The sequence below is a fragment of the Mustela nigripes genome, chromosome 2, assembly GCF_022355385.1.
Source record: "Mustela nigripes isolate SB6536 chromosome 2, MUSNIG.SB6536, whole genome shotgun sequence".
Classification (NCBI taxonomy): domain Eukaryota; kingdom Metazoa; phylum Chordata; class Mammalia; order Carnivora; family Mustelidae; genus Mustela; species Mustela nigripes.
In genome coordinates, this window is record NC_081558.1 from 172,559,997 (window position 1) to 172,577,169 (window position 17,173).

The window sequence follows — 17,173 nt, forward strand, 5'->3', positions numbered from 1 at the left end:
AAAATATTAAAAAGAAAAAATATATGTATTAGATAAACTATTAAAAAATCGTTAAAAAAGAAAAAGGTAACAGTTAAAAAAAAATTTACCCGTAGGCTAGAAAAAAAAAAATGAAAAAGAAAAAAATTAAATTAACCGGAAGACTAAAAAAAATCACAGGGAAAAAGCCATGAGTTCCGTGCTTTGCTTTCTCCTCCTCTAGAATTCTGCTGCTCTCCTTGGTATTGAAACCGCACTCTTTGGTAGGTGAACTTGGTCTCGGCTGGATTTCTTGTTGATCTTCTGGGGGAGGGGCCTGTTGTAGTGATTCTCAAGTGTCTTTGCCCCAGGCGGAATTGCACCGACCTTACCCGGGGCCGGGGTGAGTAATCCGCTTGGGTTTGCTTTCAGGAGCTTTTGTTCCCTGAGCGCTTTCCATAGAGTTCCGGTTGACGGGAATACAAATGGCAGCCTCCTGGTCTGCGGCCTGGAGGAGCCGAGAGCCCAGGGCCGCACTCCTCAGTGGGCGCTCAGAAAACCGCGCCCAGTTACTCCCGTCTGCCTGACGTCCGGCCGCGCTCCGAGCTCACCGAGCCTGCGACCGGTTCGAGGTCACCCCGAGCTGCGAGCTTACTGTTGGCTCTGTCTCTGTAGCCAGCTTTCCTGTTCCAATACCCGCAAGCTCTGCGACACTCAGACACCCCCGATCCTTCTGTGACCCTGCGGGACCTGAGGCCACGCTGACCCCGCGTGGGCTTCGCCCCGGGTAGCCTCTGGAGCGATGTCCCTCAGCGGAACAGACTTTTAAAAGTTCTGATTTTGTGCGCGGTTGCTCCGCCGCTTGCCAGGAGCCGGCCCCTCCCCCTGGGGTCTATCTTCCCGTCGCTTTGGATTCACTTCTCCGCCGGTCCTACCTTTCAGAAAGTGGTTGTTTTTCTGTTTCCAGAATTGCTGTTTTCTTCTCTTCGATCTGCCGATGGGTTTGCAGGTGTTTGCAATCTTTAGATAAGCTATCTAGCTGATCTCCGGCTAGCTGAAGTAGTCTCAGCCTGCTACTTCTCCGCCATCTTGACTCCTCCCCCCGAGAATGAATTTTAGGGAGTAAGCCCATGAGAAGTCTTATGCCTTTGAATATTTATCTGAACAGATGAGCACAGAGTTAAATATTTTACTGCCTTTCTGAAAATGTGGAGAAGCTGCTTTTCTAATGTCAGATGAGCAAGGTTTCAATTTTATTAATTCTTTTGAAGAACTAGTTCTTAGTTTTGTTAATCTGTTCTATTGAGGGTTTTTGTTTCCATATTATTTATATTTTCTCTAGTCTTTATTATTTCCCTTTTTCTCTTGGCTTTAGTCTTTGTTATTCCTTTTATAGCTCCTTTAGATGTAAGGTTAGGTTGTGTATTTGAGAATTTTCTTGCTTCCTGAGGTAGGCCTGTATTGCCATATGTTTTTCTTTGGCATATGGCACTGCCTCTGCTGCATCTCAAAAGTTTTAGACTGCTGTGTTTTATTTTTCATTTTTTTCCAGGTATTGTTTTTTATTTCTTCTTTAGTTTCCTGGTTAACCCACTCACTGTTTTGTAAGATGTTCTTTAACCTCAGTGAGGCTTTCCAATTTTTTTCTTATGGTTGACTTCAAGATTCATAGTGTTGTGGTCTGAAAACATGCATGGTATAGTCTCAATGTTTTTCTACTTGTTGAGAGCTGATTTCTGAATCAGTATGTGATCTATTCTGGAGAATGTTCCATGTGCACTTGATTCTTTCTGGTTTAGACAATATGTCAGTCATCACATTATTACTTCTTCTTCAAAATTTTAATCTTAACCTCTTGCTTCATTTTATTTCCCATAGAGTCAAACAATCTAAAGAGCAAAAGCAAGTCACCATTAAGGGAGTTTCTTTAATTTACCAATGGCTCAATTCATCAAGAAATCTGTAAACTCAAGTGTTTTGCCACTAGGAACTCACCTCTAAGACAGCATCCCAGTAAAAAAGAAACCTATGCCAGCTCAATGCCTACAAAAAGTAAGGCAAAAACTTAGAAAAATCCCCTAGACCTGAGAAAATCAGAGAAATTTGTTGCCTTTGTAAAAGAATGGACATCATTGTCATCAGTTTTTCAAAATTCTTTCTGAATCACTGAATTATGAGCTGTTTTAAGAGCATTTTTACTTGCTAAGAAGAAGATGACTCATGGTTTCAATGACAAGTTGGTGCCAAGATGAAGCAAGGCAATGCTTCTATTTTATCTACTTGAATGCTTTAAACCTTAAACCAGTCATTTGGAAAAACTGCTTAATATTTCTCAAAGGTCCACATTAGCACAGGAAACATGAGTTCATGTTTGTCCATTTAATCCCACAACATCACACCAGCAGTGGCCAAGTAGAGAATTCCTGACAGGAAAGGGTAATGTTAGTTTCATAACATGTATTGTTATAAAGATGAAACAGACAAGTGAAAATATTTTTTGTTAACATTTCTTTATCATGTGGGAAAATGTAAGAGACTAAATTTGATTTTTAAGAAATAAAAGACCAGGGATGCCTGGGTGGCTCAGTTGGTTAAGCAGCTGCCTTTGGCTCAGGTCAGGATCCCAGCATCCTGGGATCGAGTCCCACATCGGGCTCCTTGCTCGGCGGGGAGCCTCCTTCTCCCTCTGCCTCTGCCTGTGCTCATTCTCTCTGACAAATAAATAAATAAAATCTTTAAAAAAAAATAAGAAAAGATCATTATATCAATTTTCTCCTTTAACTTCAAAATCTAACTGGGCCACAAAATGTTAGACTGGAAAATTTTAGTTACATCAGCCTTTGCTATTATCTTGATATAAATAATTTCCAGGGGAACTAAACTGTTGAGTTTGTATGCAATTACGGTAAAACATGATGATTAGATTTAAATTTATGTCCATGCCGATTAATGTAGGAAGTCATAAGAGCAAAGAGAGGGATGGAGAAAAAGAAAGGATAGGGAAGGAAAGGAAAGGAAAGGAAAAGAGAAAAGAAAAAAAAAGAAAAGAAAAAGGTGGATGTAGTACAATAGTCATTTGATTGCTTCTAATTGCCATAATGCTTCCTCCTGGGGCAGATTAGGCCTTTTTCTCAGGGATAGAGAGAAGCACTCTTTTGCCCTTTTCCTGTGAATGCAAAGCATCTGTCACTGGGCCAGGTTGAGCGAATATTCTGAAGCACCTAATTGTGGCTGCCCATGATCCACCTAGCTTAAGAACTGAACAACCACAATCAATAATGCTTAGTACAGATTTTCTAGTAGTATCATATCAGTATATATTTTTAAATACCTTCATAATAGTCATTCAGACAGAGTAGCAAAATTTTAAAATTCACCTACTAATTGGTTCTTGACCTTTACCTTTGAAAATCAAATTAATGTGTGCACTGGCTTCCTGTATGGAATCATGGGGACCAGGGGCAACTCTCTAACAAATACAGGATAGTCCCTCTCCAAAGAAAACTCTTTGAAGGGCTGAAAAATGACACAACTATCTTTCAACTTTTACAGGAACAGGAAATAACCTAGTACCTTGTTGGTTCTCTTAAGACAAAGGCCAAAGATAAAGTTAGGGACTTGCCTTTTCTGTATCTCACCCTTTTCCTCATTGTACCAAAAAAAAAAGAAAAAAACCTATTAGAACTGGGAGAAATAGTTAAAACAAGATCAGAGATGATTAAAAAACTGGATTTACTTAAAAGAATGGACTTGTAAGAAAATAAAGAACTAGTTTAAATGAATATGGAATAATATGTATTAAAAGGCAGAGTATAAATGGGAAAGAGAGAAAATAACATCATGCATAGAGAAATATAACAAAAAAGATAAGATTTATTAATAATTATAGTTCATGCTAAATGCTATATACACACTACAGCTTTTAATCCTCACAATAACCTGGAAAGGTAAGTATTATTATTGGCTCCCTTTTAAAATGGGAAGACAAAGACATACAGAGGTAAAGTATAATTTACCCACACAGCTGGAGTTAGTGTAGCTGGAATTCAAATCCAGGCTTTCTGAATGCAGAGTCCACACTTTTAATCACAACACCATATTGCCTCTCAGACTCTCGTTTTTTTTTTTTTTTTTAACTTGCAAGCTGTGTGACACTATCCATCTGTATCAGTTTTCTTCATAAAATGCACAGTAATACATTCTGTGTGTTTGTTTATGAGCTTGGAGAGGATAGGGCACCATTCTGAAAAGGCAGTATGACTAACTGCTGTCAGAATAGAACAGAAGTCAGACTCAGGGTCCAGTTCCCAGCCCTGGTCTGCTCCTGGTTCTCTGTGTGACCTTTGAAAGGTTATGTAACCTCTCTGTGCCCTATTTTCCTCTGTGGTTAAATGAAGATGTCAATAATTCTCACAGCATGGGTTTGTTAGGATTAAGGAAGTTGTTACTGGTAAAGTGGTTTAAATAAGGGCTTGCACAAGTACAAAATGTTTGGTTAAATAATTTTTAAAATATGGATAAGTTAAAGCAAATAAGTGTTTAAACTTCAGGGTTAATTGCTTAGTTATTGCTTATCAATATTGACTCTCTATATAGTCTGGATTTGCCCTCTATTAATTTTTTTTTACCAGAAATTTGATCTAAAAAACTAACTTCATTTTTAAACTTCTATAAAGATTTGAAATACAAATCCTCTCAACACTTTCTTGTGTGTTGTCTTTCTTCTAGGGCTGGTTCTGTGATAGTTTTCAGCACCCGCAGGCCTCCCTCACCATCCTACAGCTAAAAATCCCGGGAAAAAAAGTTTCTTATTACTGATATGTACACCTGAGTCCCAGAATTGGGTCCCATTGACCTGAGTTGGATCACATGCTAATCCTGAAACCAACCACTGGCACCAAGGGATACAATGTGTTGATTGGTCGGGCCAAATCACTCAAGGAGAGCTGAGTGAAACGTAGAGTCAGCCTCACCCATAGCACAGAAACTACAAATGGGAAAAAAATTAAATCTTAAAGAAAAGGAAGGTGATATTATAAGAAGAAGGAGTAACCAATGCTAGAGGGACAAGACAATACATTTATACTATCGTGACCAACATTTTGTGCACAAAAACAATTGCAATGGGAAATAGAAAACTGTGTATTTTGAAAAAATAATGACAGACTCTAGGCCAAGGTTAAAAAGTTCTAATGATTTTGTTCATATGGAATTCTCCCCCACTGAAAGGAAAGATGCTTTTCATAAACAGAAAATTGTTTTTATATATTTTTTTATTTTTGTTCATCATTTGCTAATCTTATTTGGAAACTACATGAACCTTGCTCCTTTTAGTTATCACATAGAGACAAATGAAAGACAAACTCAAGAAAAAAAGAGAACGATTGACTGAATTGTGGAGAGCTCAGTAAAACCACGGTTTTGGTTTTGGTTTTTTAATTTTTCCATGATGACTCCTGGAAAAGAACCACTGGGATTTTATTCCTTTTGAATCCTTCCTTCCCCAGAGTGAGATCATACCTCATTCTGTCCTCACGCATTTTCCTTACATTAATGCCCCCTTTTTCCACTTAAAGGACAACATTAAATGCTTCTAGAAAAACTAGAGTTAGAATGAAGACAAAGAAATTTTATCGTCAGCATTCTCATAGGAGAAATGTTGCTATTTTGTTATCTTTTTGAAATCGAAAGGAACAGTAATAAAAAGCCAGTTTTAGTTTCATTTCAGGAAATCTTAGCATAGTTAAGCAGAAGCACAAGATAAAAGTGGTATTTGGAAACTCTATTCTGTAATGTGGCTAATGTGGTCATACTATCTTATCTAGAAATTTTCTGTATTCCTCTAAAGTGTCAACCATCACATTTAAAAAATTTTTATCTTCTACAGTTGTTTACTTCATCCTTTTCCTAAGTTGCTGGAATGATATTTCTAGAGACTTACTTTAGATAAAATTTGGCATTGACCTTATTTCAAAAATGTAGGCCTTTTACAAGCTGTGGTAAATTCTTCACAGCACAAAACTGACATGACAGATTAGCTTTGTGCAATGATAACTTTGGAGCCCATGAAGTGTACTAAATACTAATCTGCTCATATTTCCCTAGCGCCCTACTGAGTCTCCCTAATGAGTGTGCATTCCCATGTGCACACTCTGTAGGTAGTCCTTCCTCTGACCTTCTCCACATCTTATGCTCAAGTGAGGTGTAAGAATTGTTGAGCTCAGAGATGTCAGTCCCCTGGCTCTGACATGTCGTGTGTGCTATCTCCCCTACCACATACCTCTCCACAGACAGGGCATAACAAATATGCTGGTACATTTCTATGAGTAGAGAAAAAAAAAAAAAACTCCTATTCAAATCCCCCAGTTTTCATGTAATTTTGTGGGTGATGTAACCAAATCCAACCTTTAATTCCGGATATATATATATATCCACTGTCCCTCTTTTTTTTAAAGGGCATAATGGTTTAGCAACTTGCTCAGTCATTTTGTCCCTCTGATGTGTCTGGAACCTCTGTCTCATAATTTTCAGGAAATGTCTCATCTAGTTAATCACCCTGACTTTCTGGGGAAATGAAAGAATCGGAATAGAAAAGATGTTTTTTGTGATTCATCAGCGTGTAATTTAGAGAAGGATAAATTGCTAGACTAATTGTTAATTGTGGGTAAAAAATCCTGCCTTGCCTCTGCCTATTTCTTATGCAGGAACTGAAGTCCTCAGGTCAGTAAGAAGCTCTTTAGAAGAAATATAGGAACTAATGGTGACTTTTGGAAAAATCTTTTACCATGATTTCAAAATAACATTCTTACTTGAGACAGAGAGCTAAAGTATGAACAGTCTTTCTACTATACTCATTTTTTAAAAGATTTTATTATTTGAGAGACAGTGTACATGAGAGAGTGCAAGTGGGCGTGGGGTGCAGAAGGAGAGGGAGAAGCAGAAGCCCTGCTGAGTGGGGCTGGATCCCAAGACTCTGGGATCATAACTGAGCCTAAGCAGATGCTTAACCAAATGAACCACCCAGATGCCCCAAATATACTCATTTTTTAAAAAGAAGCATGAATGGAGGTTTGCTTGTTTAGCACCAGCCAATCAACAACCTTCAGGCTGCTCTCAGAAAAACAATGTCTTTGAGTGTGCCAATAGATATTGTGACAAGCTTGGGTGTCTGGGTGGCTCAGTGGGTTAAGCCTCTGCCTTTGGCTCAGGTCATGATCTTAGGGTCCTGGGATCGAGCCCCGCATTGGGCTCTCTGCTTGGCAGGGAGTCTGCTCCCCCCCACCCCCGCCTGCCTATCTGCCTACTTGTGATCTCTCTCTGTAAAAAAAAAAAAAAAAATTTTAAAAAAAAAAAAAAAAAAGCTTGAAGCAAAGACAACTTTAAAAAAATGGGAGAGGATGAAAGCTGTGGGGAGCAGAGGGAAATGAGAAAGGAAAGGAAACAGAAGAGAAAGGAAAAATAGGAAAATGGGAAGCAAGAAAAGGGAGAGGAGGGCGCCTGGGTGGCTCAGTGGGTTAAGCCGCTGCCTTCGACTCAGGTCATGATCTCAGGGTCCTGGGATCGAGCCCCGCATCGGGCTCTCTGCTCAGCAGGGAGCCTGCTTCCTCCTCTCTCTCTGCCTGCCGCTCTGCCTGCTTGTGATTGCTCTCTGTCAAATAAATAAATAAAATCTTAAAAAAAAAAAAAAGAAAAGGGAGAGGATAAAACAATATAAATGTGGCCTACATAACAGTGTCCTTGACAGTTTAAACAAGCATCTGTTCACGGAGGGAGGGAGTACCATACCCAGATGCACAGGAAATGTGACAGTTCTCAGACCTCTTTATCCATGAGGAGAGAATTTTTCAGTTTAGACTAAGTCCAGAGGTTTGTTTCTGTAGCCCAGATCTATTATAAATTCTTTCCACTGTCACAATATAATTCACAACAAAAACAGACTCATACCTACTTAGCTTCCTTCCTGAATAGTATGGAATAACTTCCTGAATGACTCAGTTCAAAAGCCATTAGGTGGGGTCTTAGGGAACAAATAGTTCATGTGGGGTGGGTAGGAGGAGAGGCTGCAGTCACCCGGCACAGGCTAAGAGCCCAGATGCTTGGTGAGGGGGCATTTTCCCAGAGGGTGGAAGTAGCTAGGCATGGGGCCAAGAGATGGGTTACATGCAGGAGGAGTGATCAAATAAGTAAATACATTGAGAATATATGGGAATAATGAGAGTCAGTGCTCATCCTGTCACAGAAAGGACAAAAACTAGTATGAATCTGGTGGTGTTGGATTGAATTTGAATTTATTGGTATAAACACAGAATTTCTGATAGATGGTAGACAGATAGATAGGTAGACAAGATGGATAGATGTAAAATAGAGATACAGAACTAATAAATGTAGATACTGCAGTAAGCAGCCTCTAAAGTGACCCCCAATTTTCTTGCTTCCTGTTATTCATACCTTTGTACAATTGCTTCCATCCTGAACAGGGTTGACCTGTGCAAGCAAGAAGACACTGTGGCAATGACAGAATGAGGCTTTTGTGGCCAGGGCATGAAAGACATTCTGGCTTCCTTGCTCTGGGAAAGGCCAGCTACCATGTTTTGATGACACTCGGCAGCCCTGTGGAGAAAGCGATGACAGGAGAAAATGAGGCCTTCTGCCAACAACCGGCCTGGCTTGCCAGAGCTGTGAGTGAACCACCTTGAAAGTGAATGCTCCGCTTCCAGTCATGTCTTTTTTTTTTTTTTTTTTTTTAAGATTTTACTTATTTATTTGACAGACAGAGATTGCAAGTAAGTAGAGAGACAGGCAGAAGGGAAGGGGGAAGCATGCTCCCTGCTGAGCAGAGATCCCGAAGCAGGACTCGATCCCAGGACCCTGGGATCATGACCTGAGCCAAAGGCAGAGGCTTAACCCACTGAGCTACTCAGGCACCCCCGGTTCCAGTCATGTCTTAAGAAAACTGCAGTCCTGGCTAGCGTCTTGGTAACAACCTCATGAGAGGCATTAGCCAGAACCCCCAGCTAATCTGCTTCTGAATTCTAGACTAAACTGTGAAGTATTAAATGTTCATTGTCTTACTACCAAGTTTGTTATGTAGCAGTAGATAACTAATATACTTGTGAATATATGTATCTATAGAGATTACATACTTAAATATATTCCCCAGCTTTATCCATTGATGGGTTCTGAGTACAATGATACTTCAAAAACCAGTGAAGTGTTTAAGCCTGACGATTCAGAGACCTGTACCCCTGGGGCTAATAATATATTATATGTTAATAAAAAATTTTTTTCATGGTATATATTTACCTTTATTTACTTCTTATTTAAATTTTCCTATGTTAATAAAAATTTTTTAAAAATTAAAAAAAAAAAGAACATTCCAAGTGCTTAGATTTTGGTTCTGAAATACAATTCTCTGCTAAAAGAAACCAGGGTTCCTTGGGGAAGTAGCTGACTTCAGTGCTAGAGCAGGGAAAATCAAAGATAAGCCTAAATATTTTATTCAGTGCAGCAAAGAAATGGTTAAACAGTTATGGAAGTCATCTTGAAAGGGTTAGCAAATCTGGGACAATCTCAGCATCAGAGTGAATAATGTCAGTAAAATATTATAACCCATTGAATAGAACAGGAATGCATAAATTCATATGATATAAATAAGTGGGAAAAAAATGAATTGGAGAAATAAACTCTTTACACTAGAGTGCCAACTAGTAAACACAGGAGGAAGGGTGAAATTAGAAAATAAACATTTAGCAACCATCTTCGTAGTAGTTCAGCCAAGGAACATCAAGAGATGCTAAAATTAATGAGTGCAAGTTTGACAAGAAATGAAATATTTACACAGTCTCAACAAAAAATGCTAATTAATTGCAAAGAAAAAAAAGAAATGCTTTTCAGAGGAGAAATCTGGCTGATACCACTTAAGCAAATTACTAAAATTAACATCATCAACAAGGTGACAAATTGAAAATATGTACCACCTAATTGGATGCAATAAGAACACAAAATCACTATTATGGTATTCCAGCACTAGAAGAAGCACAACTTGAATCTGATCATAAGAAAATACTAGATAAGCCCAAATTTGGAGACATTTTAGAAACTAGATGAAACTGTCAAAGTCATAAAAGTAAAGAAACCAAGAAAAAGTTCCTGATTAAAGAACAACAACAGGGGTGCCTGGGTGGCTCAGCGGATTGGAGCCTCTGCCTTCGGCTCGGGTCATGATCCCAGGGTCCTGGGATCGAGCCCTGCATCAGGCTCTCTGCTCAGCAGGGAGCCTGCTTCCTTCTCTCTCTCTGCCTGCCTCTCTTCCTACTTGTGATCTCTGTCTGTCAAAGAAATAAATAAAATCTTAAAAAAAAATTTAAAGGACAACAACAATATGACAGCTAAGTGTAACACATGATTGTGTATTAAATTCTTGTGATGATAAGGAACATTATTGGGACAATTGACAAAACTTGAATGGCATCCATGATTTAGATGGAAGCATGTATAACTATTAATTTCCTTACTTCAGTGGTATTAGTATGGTTATATAGAAAATTGAATGTATTTATAAAAATACACACTGAAATATTTGGAGTTTATATTAAAGTGTTTAGAGGTTATAGGATATCTTATCAATCACTTAGTCAAATGGTACAAAATGAAGAAGCTTGCCCAACTATTCTTCTTACTTCTTTACAGGATTTTAATTATTTCAAAGTAAAAGAATAAAAAAAGAAACACACTTCAGATCTGAGAATCACAGCCCTTATAAGGCAGAGAATATAAAGGCAGTACAGAGACACACAATACTAAATAGAAATACACAGAAATGGCACAAATAGCAGACATCATACATAGATAAATTGCCAACAACAACAGCAACAATAAAAGAGAAAGTAGTATCATGGAGAATCGATTCAAACAGAGACACCCACTGAATTGCTTAATGTCTCAAGAGGAAACAGATGGTGTAGTCAAAATAGTATAATTTCGTGAGAGTTTATTTACAAAGAGACATTTGCAGAGATGTGGATTATTGTAATTGTACATTCAAGAGTTAGTAATAGCCTGACACCCAAGCTATTAAGAGGGGAGGGAGCAGTACAGCAGCCCAGAGAAAGGGTCATGCCTGTTGCCTTGAGAGAATCAGTGACTCTGTGGGAGAGACATGGCTAGCTGGAGGAGACGTTGCAGGAAGGGTGCAGGAACCTCACTCCCTTTCCTCCATCTCAAGATTAACCCTTGGGTGCATACGCATGGAGGTTTCAGAATGTCTGTTGTGGCAGTTAGTACTAAGTATCCCAATAAAGCCTCTTTCAAGAGAATGAATTGCCAAAGAAACAAGAACTTTGACCAAAAAGCATTTGAGTTAAAATAGGTCTTGAACCTCTAAGGAGGTCCCTGGAGCCCCAAGAAGGAAACACGCCCTCAATACCCACTTCAGATCCACGGAAGAATAAAGGGAAATGGACGCATCCTGTGAAGTCTTAGAGACAAAAGTTTCCTTCAGAGAACAGTCACAACGCCATGAATTAAGGAAGGCTTCCGCTAGCTACTCACGGTGATCACTCCGTGGGATTTCAGAACTTCCACACCTCAGTGACTGCTGGCTCTCTGTGCTCTTTGCTCCCCAAATCAGTGTGTCTGCTGCTGCTATCCCCCGTTGTCATCCTTTGGCAAGCAGGAAGAGATGGAGAAAACCCATTTTTGTGGTTCCTAAGTCTCCACATAAGAGGAGCCATATGTGGACCTGCCATGCAGACCTTGCTAGGGCGGAACACACTCTCAATCACAGCTGAGATGATACAGATGAAGAGCAGAATTCTTCATATTTTAAATGCCTTAAGCTCTTCTGCTATTAGAATTAAAACATTTGTGTTTTTACTTTTAATAATTTTGTCGGACTTTCAGAAGGATTTGGTAGGGAATCAGGGTGGAATATCCCTATTTTATGTCCCTGATCAAGAATGAGGAAAATTCTGTCCAACTGTAAGAGCTGATACTTCAGATCTCAGCCCGCAACCAACACATGTTCCCTGTATCGCTATTAGTTACATTTCCTTTGGTTGCATATGACCACAACCCAACAAACATTAACCTAAGCAAAAAAGGAAGTGACTGGACTCCTTTAGTTAGGAAGCATACTGAAACAGGCCATGAACTTGGAAGAGAAGCCACAAACACCAGTCACTCAGACCAGACCAGGCACGTCTCAGTGCCACGACAGTATTTGTCTTCATCCAGTTCTTATTTCTGTTGGTCCCTGCTTCTCTTCACATGTTGGCTCCTTTATTTTCAACTCTGTGTAGGGTGTCTCCATGCAGCAGAGAGGATGGCCTCTGACAATCCAGATCCATATCCCTATAGCTTACTGCGTGGAAGAAAGCATTCCCTCTCCAACAGTAAGTTTCTGGGGAAGAATTCTCACTGGCCTGGTTTGGTTGGTTGTGCACAACCCTGTAAAAAACTGTCCAGGCGGTTGTGGTGTTGTGATTGGGTCGGCCTGAGCCATGTGTCCCACTGTGCCTAGAAAGTAGAGGTTAGGTGTGCAGTAGTGGATACGTGTACCAGAACCAGGTAAACAGGACTGGAATTCTCCCAAGGAAAGGAAATGCTGTGGCTATAAAAAGAAAGTTGGGAAAGATGAATAGACACAAGAGCTACCTGATTCCTCTATGATGATCTAGATACCAAGAGCAATGCCCACCATGGACTATGCCAAGAAAGCAGATCTGCCAGGAGGGGCACAGGCACTTGCACCCAGGGCATCTCTGACTTTGAGCAGTTCTAATGGTTATTCAGACTCCCCAGTGACAGTTTCCCCAATCTGATCCACTGCCGTTCTTCAGTGGAATACACAGATCCCCTGAGATGGGTAGTGCGATTACAGTGACATTTTGCTTCCTTCTCTTACTCTTCTAGGCTTGGGAGTGACCCCAGATTAAGTTCACAGGCTCTCTTCTCAGACACTAAAGCCACAATATTTACATAAGCCTGGTATACATTATGATCCAATGAGTAAATGCTTCGTAATTACCAAATACTTTCGAATAGCTCCACCAGATTAGTGTCTGTACAGTGCCACTTTGTGTCACCCCTTGATTAAAAACACATTCTAGTTTCTCTAAATCCTCCTAAATAAACCACTAACTCCAGACCTTCAAAGCACACTATGATCTAAGCTCCAGATATCTCTACAGTCTGAGCTTTCACTACTCTTTCATTCATGCCTGCCTTTCCATCCAAAGTAGACTACTCCCTGTTTCTAGCATACATATAATTTTTTTCATCCCACCTCATTCATTTACTAAATCAACATGTGTGGGTTTCTTTTTTATGTGCCAGCTATTCTGATAAGTACTGGGAATGAGAAGGTGAATGAAACATGATCTCTTATCTTCAAAAAGCTCACTCTAATGTAGAAGAAACATACACTGTAAATAATTACAATTGTCTGTGAAGCATGTTATAAGCGAGGTATGAGGAAATTGCTAGACCAACTGACTATATGGAAAATTAGGGGAAGTCTTGCTTTGAATATGATATATGTTTTTAAGATTTTATTTGTTTATTTGACAGACAGAGATCACAAGTAGACAGAGAGGCAGGCAGAGAGAGAGAGAGGGAAGCAGGCTCTTTGCTGAGCAGAGAGCCCAACGCGGGACTCGATCCCAGGATCCTGGGATCATGACCTGAGCCGAAGGCAGTGGCTTAACCCACTGAGCCATCCAGGCGCCCCTGGAATATGATATTTTTGTGGGACTTGAAAGATAAGTGTGTTTGCCACGCAGAGAGTAAGAAAGGGAATTCCAGGTATAGGGAAGACTGTATCCAACAGTCCAGCAATGCAAAGGTATATAACTTGTTCGTGAAAATGTTAAGTCCAGTGAAGCTTTCTTCCTTACTGTCTCAGCGTAATTGATGGTTTGGGTCAGATAATTCTTTGTTGTGGGGGGCTGTCCTCTGCTTTACATGATATTTAGTGGCATCCTTGACCTCTCCCACTGGAGGCTTGAAACACTGTCCCTTGAATTGTGACAACCAAAAGTGTCTCCACTCATTGTTAAATGTTCCCCGAAGGGTACAAAAATCACCACGGATAGAACTGGGACACATATGAATATGTGTATATGGATCTTATTTTTTAGGTATGCAATTAGAAACATTTAATGTTTTTTAGTAGTAGAGTAACATGTATGTCAGTGCTTTTCAGAGGATAAATTAGAAGAGCAGGAAGACCTATGTTGCCATAGGGCAAGCAGAAAGTAACAAGAGTAATTGTTAAGTACAATTACTGAGTATAATTTACAATTATTAAGTACAATTTTTAAGTACAATTAACAATTGGTAAGTACAAAGGTAACAATGCTAAGAGGTAAGTTGAGGAGAGGTGATTTTTTTAAAGATTTTATTTATTTATTTATTTGTCAGAGAGAAAGAGAACACAAGCAGGCAAAGAGGCAGGCAGAGGCAGAGAGAGAAACAGGCTTCCCCCCCCTCCAACCCCCCACCTCCCCACCCACCTTGCTGAGCAAGGAGCCGGATGCGGAACTCGATCCCAGAACCCTGGGATCACAACCTGAGCCAAAGGCAGTAGCTTAACCAACTGAGCCACCCCAGGCATCCCGAAGAGAGATTTTTGTAGGCAGGTGGATGTCATTCATTCCACCTAGGATTCCTCTCCACTTTCTCTTCTTCTCCGTGCTCACCTGTTAAATCCAACCCAACCCCAGGGTTTAGTTCAAATTTTATGTCTCCAGATCAAACCACAGAAAATGACATGTCCTCCTCTGAACCCTATAATTCATTATTATAGTTTAGGGCACTTTCTGATATTGTTAATTTAATGCCCATATTATAAACCAGATTTTGATCACAGATTATACAATCTCTAAAAATAAGACTTTATTTTCTTCATGTTTGCTTTCCACTCAGTGCCTAATTCCATGCTTTCAAAATAGCAGATGATGAATATTATTTATTGAGTATTCAATTAATTATTTATTGAACTTTAGTTCAAATTGCTCCAACAGATTTAATAAGTATCCCTTGAATTCTCCTAGCTATAAGCATTGGAGAGTCAGCCTAAATTAACCAGTACTGCATTCTTTACAGATCTGTTTCCCACAGTTTCTATCTACTCATATCACTGGAGGAAGTTCATATTCATTAATCTTTTAGCTTTTCTTATAAACTACTCTGTGGAGAAACTCAGTAAAAAAACACCCACATGCTCCCTTCAAAAGAAAAACAGTAACTAGACGCTAGATGGTATCAGGCTAGTGAAAAATGATACTGAACTATGTTAAATGACATATGAATAAGTGTTAAGCAAAAATGTTCATCTGGATTTTTCTCAAGGTAAGTGTTTTTTCCTGCCCATATAAATCACGAAGATTATTATTCACTATAGTCTCTCAGCTGTATTCTTGTTCTGTCTCTTAGAGCTATCCTATTAGTTTCTACTGACAAGTGATGAGAAATATTATTGTAAGCAAGGCTTTAATTACATAATAAGAAATAAGGTAACTGAGAAATATATCTCTAGTGATTAAGGGCAGATATATGAAATCAAACTGAACCTCAGTCACACTGTGCATCTGAATTTTCTTTCTGCATCAATGAAAATGGCCGAATTGTTCAAATTGAATCTTTGAATCTATACTATGATTATATTCTGTTGGCAAAGCAGGAAGAAAAAAAGAAACAAGCCAAGGTTTCTGCTAATAATGATCCTACAAAAGGGACAAAATGTAATGATTTTGTAATGATCCTACATTTGTAATGATCCTACAAAAGGGACAAAAGAGATAGGTTTAACTCATATCAATGGCAGCATGAGTGGGATGGCTTTCCTGGTTACATCTGCCTCAAACTTCATTTTGTACTATGTCAACTTAGGGACCATCTTGAGGTTTTATGTGTATTGTCTGTTCTACACCAGATAACCCAGACATTGTACCTATGTGACTGTCACAAAATTTACCCTTGTCCACAACGTCTTTGTGCATGCTGCAGAGTATACCAGCAGGTTAAGAAAAAATAAGTGAATGGTGATGCTAGAAAAAATAAGTGAATCCTAGAGTCCTCAGTGCTTAAAAGTCCCTTGATTATTTCTGTCAACTTTGCTTCAGTCTCTGAGTTCTAGCCTTCCCTTCAGCTTCTTGCTCAAGTTGCTATACCTGTACCTCTTTCTCAAAGCAATAAATAAATAAATAAGTAAATAAAAATCAAGTTCTTGCTACTACTGTTTTCTTATGCAGGGCATTCCCGCCTTTTTTTTTTTTTTTTTCTGCCTTTCTTTCAGACTCTGCTCAGAAGCCTCTCTTTTCACATTCATGAGGACGTTTTCTTAAACACATGCAGCACATGCAGTTATTTTCATTAAGTGAAGTTCTAGTACCAGCTGTCAAGATAATTGTTGGTGTTTATCTTGTTCCATCTTAATAAGCAACACCAACTGCCAAACTACTGATAATCAAATGGAAGATTGGTAGTTCAATGCTGATAATTAAATGTAAGATAATCAAATGTAAGAACTGAATGGACAGAAGGATAGGCAGGACGTTATTCCCGACTGGAAGACAACGATAAGGGGAAAAAAAGGTTGGAGGAAGGAATTTAGTTGATCAGGAGAGTAAAGAAACTAAAGACACTAAAATAAAAACTATATGGTTCTAAAGATGGGGCAGAATAAACTGAGAACCAAAGATTTTGTATATCAATTTGAAATAATACTGTTTATTTGCCATCAATTAATAATTAATATCAATAATATGAATGATTAGTAGTAATGAAACAATTAGGAATATGTACTACGTAATAGGTACCAACCTAGGTTCTAGAGTTACAGAGATGAAGTACCATATTTCCTTGGTCCTTCAGTACATGCTTTCCCCCAGATATTAATATATCTTAAGTTAGAATTTGTCTTAATTTTTTTGGCTCTATCTCTTCTTTTTCTGAGCAAGTATTAAGTAATGAGTCTTTAGATTTATGGAAATATGATTAATTCCTCAGTTCAGTTTGCTTGCTTGCAGTGTAAAGGATATATCACTGAAGACAATTGAGGGAGAAATAACAACAACAAAAAAAAGAGTTATTCTAGTCTGAAAATGGCAGCTTAAGATGACAGGGGTTATTGGTAGTGAGCAGCAGAGTGAGACACAATGTGAGATAGTGAAAGCCTTGGCCCGGGGTTGATATGGCAAAGAAATGGACACAC